Genomic DNA, 5,842 nt, shown 5'->3' on the forward strand with positions numbered 1-5,842 from the left:
GGGACACAGGAGGATTCAGGGTGACACTCAGGTTTGTATGTGGATTGAACATGTGCATGATGGTGCCTCTAAATGACAAATGCACCCAAGGATGGGATAGGAGGAAGGTAATGAATTTGTTTGGGCAGCACACACTGGAGGCTTCAGCCATCCAAGGAAATGGGTCCAGTGGTGAGCAGGTATGAATTTGTGGATGGGGACGAGTGGAGAGCATTGGACTGGAGAAGGACTTGTGGGGTCAGCAATGGAGATTCATGGGTTGAATCCAAGAGAGCTATGGAGGTGACCCAAGTAGAATGTCTAGAGCCAGAAGAGCAGATCTAGGATGGTAGTTGCTAAAGCAGAGTTTCCAGTCTAGCAGGGAAGCTAGACTTCTAGCAGGGAAGGTCTATTGACCTCCGCAACCCTTGGGATATCCAGCCCCACCGACTGACATCGGGCTGTTCAGGGTTCTAAATGCCCACCACTTCCCCCATTGTGCTACACAAATGTAATCATTTTCTTTGCATGCCACGACTGACAAATATTAGGCAACGCTGCTTATGGAACACGGGGAGAACATGGAGCTGAAGAAAGAGACTGAATCCTATGGGCCCGAGAGCCTGTAGGAGAAAAAGGAGCTCTCGTCATCTCTGAATCCCAGGGGACAAGATCCTTCTAAGGACCAGAAGTGATTTTCAGTTGTGAACTACATCAGAGAGGTGCAGTCTGAGGAGAACTGAAGTACATCCAGTGAGTTTTCAAACCAACTAGTCATTGCTGCCTTTGGTGAGAGGAGGATCAGTGGTGAGGGTGGGAGCTAGGCTCCAGTAGGCAGCGGAGTAAACTGGAGGTGAGAAGACTGTTACAGCTGTGAGTTCATTACCTCGGCATGCTCCCGGGAAGAAAGGAGCTGGTTTGAAGTTTGGGTGGGATCGGGATGAATGGAAGTTGTCTTAGTGGATGGAAAAGGCAGCAACATTTTTAAATTCTAAAGAAGACCCGGTCGGGTGCACGGATGGGGTTGGAGAGTAGGAGTCCGGCTGGTGGAAGAGGTCCTGGAGGCTGGGCATGCAGCGGGTCAGGGAAGGATTGTTTTGTCTTTCAGTAGAGGGATGAGGCATATAGGCGTGTGGTCCTTGTGCAAGAGTGGAGTGGGCAGTCCAAGGGACATGGCCTGGTGCCCTTAATGTTCTCCTGTGGAGAGAAGGGAGACGGTTCCTGAGAACAGTGTGGCGTGATAGCTGAAGGGAGCATGAGAGGTAATGCCGCTGGTTTATAAGATGTGAGGTGTGGCACCACCAGTGAACCTGGGTGCATGGAGAGGTAGGGATGTGATTTTCCCAGAAGCTCTCACCTACACGGGTATGGGAAGAACATGGAAAGACAGCTGGACTCTGCCTGTTGGTTGGGCAGTTGCAGGATGTTTGACTCAGGCCTTGGGGGACTGCTGTAGTGTGCAAGAGAAAAGTGCAGACAGAGCCTAAACTTGTGCTTGTGAATTAATTAAAAGGCTGGCATGGAGGGGAAGAGCAAGATGTCCTCCCACCTTCCTTCCTTCTCTCCACTCCCAGCTCCCGCCCTCCAAGAGGGGAGGAGATAATGTGTCCAGCTTTGTGATCAGAGAATTCCTGAATGTCTGAGAGGAGAATAAGCTGGTTATCCTGGGGCAGAGCCTGCTTCAGGCTTCTGGACAGCACAGATCCTCTGCAAGCCTATACTTTTTTAGGCTGAGCTGCCACTGGTCCTGGGGGCCCTCCCAACTTCCCTCTCCCTTTCCCTCAACTGTCCCAGGCCCCAGGCTCTGAAGAAAGAGAGATGGAGTGGGGGAAGGGGGTCAGCAGCCAATCACATACCTGATAGCCCAAGGCATCTGCACCTGGTCTAACCAATCCCTTCTGAAAAAACTGCTCACTCAGCCTCTGCTCCCCCCTCCCCTCCCTGCTCTGCCCAGCAACAGCAGAAAAGAGGCTGAAGGGGGAGAGGGAGGCCCTGCAAACTCCCAGCCCCTGGCAGCAATGGAGCTGGGCCTCAGACTCACTCTATAGAAAGAGGTTGAAACAGTACTTACAGTTCCCGGAGCCCAGGCAAATCGTCCCTAGGGGCCCTCAATACTGTGCAAGCCCAGCTCTCACAGACAGGAACTCACATATTCTAGAGATCTGATCCTTGGAGCCTTCGGCCTCAAGCCAGTCTCCTTCTCTCCACACTCAGGGGCAGGCCCTGGGCTGGCAGTCTGACCAGCAGAGATACATAGTCCTGGTGGAGGAGACGGACATTGAGCAAGCAGTTCCACAAATGCCTATTTAATGGCAACAGTGGTAAGGCCTAGGAAGGAAAAGAGTAGAGTTTTAGGTAGCAAAATAACAGAGGACTTGATTTAGACGCTTTCACAGTTTTTGTTGATTTCACTTCTGTTTTCCTCAGATTTACAACAGCTATTTTATTCACGACTTTGCACCCAGAGGCCTTCCACCTGTTGGTAAAAATGTGGAGTTTGTTTTCCATGTGAGTGGCCTCACATGTGGTACCAAGATGAAGCAGGTAACAGGGACCCTGGGCGTCTTTCATAGCTTTTGATTTAGAAAGCTGAGAAATCAGAGTGCGGGAACAGTGGTTCCTTGAGACCAGATTCCTTGCCATCCCATCACCCTTCGACCTTGTAGGCCTAGGCCTACCTTAGTGTCTTGGTTCCTTATCAGTTAAGACCCCCATGGACATGGAGCCACAGAACCCTAGGAATACTGAAACATAGGACTACATGGCCTGAACCCATCGATAGCCTCCACCACAAGCCTTCAGGTCTCATAAGGGCTGAGTCAAAGAGCCTTTGAGCTAGAGTACTCTGGCATCATAAAGGCTGAGTCAAAAATATTAATATTTGGATCATTTTAGACTCTGAACTGTCAAGGGGCCACAGCTTTGTTTTATTTTTGTTTTTTGAGTACATAGCCAAAAGAGTACAGTGCCCTGGGCTTAGAGTGCTTAGGAGCCTTAGAGTCCTGGGTCCATCTAGGCTTCAATCTTGTTCCCCTTCTACCAGAGCACCCTTGAAACAGAATCTTGGAGATATAGGCCAAAAAGATTTTGATTTTAGAGCCTGAATCCATAAACTTATGGAAACAGCTTTTCAAACCATCAGACTGTGGAGTTCCAGAGTATAAGGTTCTGATCTTAGGTCAGTATTGCCTTTGTTGCTGAAAGAAGCATACTTTGGAAGTAAGGTATAGAATACAAGATCCCCTGAATTTTAGCATCATGGGTACCTGGGTGCCTAAGACTTCACAAAGTCTTTGGAAATTAAACTCTTTAAGGGTAAGATTTTTTTGTGTGTTATAAGCTCCAAGTCTCTAACCCTAGTTATCCTAGGCCAGAGTGGTTTTTCAGCCCCTGAACTATAGTATCTTTTGACTAAACCTGAGGTCTACATGTCTGGTCTACAGTAAATGTATTTAATGATTACTTCATTTCAGATATGGTATTTTTTAGTTTTAGAAATCAGCATTAGTGAGTTTAAAGAGATCATTGGAAAGTATCTTAATTGAGACAAAGACATCCAAAAAAATGAAAATAATGAAGAGTTAGAAACATGTGTCAGAAAGCCAAATGATGAAAAAAATTATATTTTTGTTTATTTTTATTGAAATATAGTTGATTTATAGTATTGTGCTAATCTCTGCTGTACAGCAAAGTGACTCAGTTATACACATATATACATTTCCTTTAAAATATTCTTTTCCATTATGGTTTATCATAGAATATTGAATATAATTCCCTGTGCTATACACTAGGATCTTGTTGTTTATCCATTCTATATATAATAGTTTATACCTATTAATCCCACACTCCTAGTCCTTCCCTTCCCCATCCCTTCCTGCTTTGCAACCACAAGTCTGTTCTCTATGTCTGTGAGTCTGTTTTTGTTTTGTAGATAGGTTCATTTGTGTCATATTTTAGATTCCACATATAAATGATAATGATGAAATAAATTAGTCTATAGCTTAGAGAATACCAGTTAGGGAAAGCATAAAGAAAACTAGAATTAGGTGCACCATGGGCAAGCTGTTGAAAACAGTGGAAGTGAAGAAATATCAGGATCACTGAGAGTGAGTTATTATCATCAGGAAATAATAATACATCTTAGAAATGAACTTCGAAAAAAATCTATGAAAAGTCATAGGCAATGCAATGACTTTTTAAAAGGAATTATGTATTAAAAAAATAACAAGCTATGTTTTATACCCAGTCAAAATGTTCTTGAAGAATTAAGGTAAGGGACTTCGCTTGTGGTCCAGTGGTTAAGAATCTGCCTTCCAGTGCAGGGAATGTGGTTTTGATCCCTAGTTAGGGAAAGAAGATCCCACATGCCTCAGGACAGCTAAGCAAGTGAACTACTGAGCCTGTGTGCTCTAGAGCCCATGTGTCAGAGCTAGAGAAGCCCACTCACCACAACAGAAGATCCCACATACCTTGACTAAGACTCAGTACAGCCAAATAAACCTAAATTTTTTTAAACAAATGAAGGTAAAATTATGACTTTTTAAATAAGTACTGACAACAGAAGATCCCACATACCTTGACTAAGACTCAGTACAGCCAAATAAACCTAAATTTTTTTAAACAAATGAAGGTAAAATTATGACTTTTTAAATAAGTACTGACAGAATTTTTTGTCAGCAAATTCAATCTACCAGAAGAATTAAGAATGTTCTTTAAGTTAAAGTAAAATTAACCTAGATGGACAAACAGAATTTTAGAATGGTTGAAGTTCTCTTGGAAAAAATAAACACATGAGTAAATATAAAAGATTACTGTTTTTGTAACAATATTATTGCTTGCTATAGGATTTATAGTAGGTACAATTAAAATATTTTAAAATTTAAGTGCATGAAGGAAATGGAGTTAGATGGTTTTATTCTTTCATTCTTTGAGAAGTGATTAAACTTCTAAGTTAAGGTAGACTATAATAAAGCAAGAATGCATATTGTAATATACAGGGTAAAGACAAAAGCAACAATACAACAATATATAACTAAAAATCTAATAAAGGAGATAAAATGGAATAGTACAATATTATTAATAACAAATCCAAAAGAAGTCAGAGAAGGAGAATTAAATTACAAAGAACAGATGGGACAAATCAAAAAGTAGTATTAAGATATTAGGTTTATGGGAGGAGAAAAGATGGTGGAGTAGAAGGAACTTGAGCTTACCTCCTTTTACAAGAACACCAAAATCACAACTAACTGCTGAAAAACCAATTTAAAAAAGGACCGGAACCTACCAAGAAAGATAGTCTACATCCAGAGACATAAAGAAAAAACCTGACTAGTTGGTGGGAGGGATGCACCCGTGATATAATCAAATCCAATACCCCTGAGTGGTCAAACCACAAACTAGAAAATAATTATTAATATATTGCAGAAGCAAGAGTTCTAAGACCCATGTCAGTTTCCCCAGCCTGGGTGTCTGGCATCAGGAGGAGGAGCCCCCAGAGTATTTGGCTTTGAGGATCAGTGGGGCTTCATTGCAGGAGCTCCACCAAACTGGGAAAGACGGACTCCGCTCTTGCAGGGCACACTCAAGGTCTTGTGTGCAGCAAGACCCAGGGCAAAATCAGTGACTTCGTAAGAGCCTGGGCCACATCTACCTGCTAGTCTTAGAGAGTATCCTGGGGAAGTAGGGGTGGCTGTGGTTCTCGCTGGGGTCGTAAAAGCTGGTGTCAGAAATATTGGGGTTTTCATCTACTTGAACCCTTGAAGCCCCTAGGCCTTGTTGTTGTTCAGTCACTCAGTCGTGTCCGACCTCTTTGTGGCCCCATGGACTGCAGCACACCAGGCTTCCCTGTCTTTCACCATCTCCT

The sequence above is a fragment of the Giraffa tippelskirchi genome, chromosome X (genome assembly GCF_054371585.1).
Source record: "Giraffa tippelskirchi isolate mGirTip1 chromosome X, T2T-mGirTip1v1.2.pri, whole genome shotgun sequence".
Classification (NCBI taxonomy): domain Eukaryota; kingdom Metazoa; phylum Chordata; class Mammalia; order Artiodactyla; family Giraffidae; genus Giraffa; species Giraffa tippelskirchi.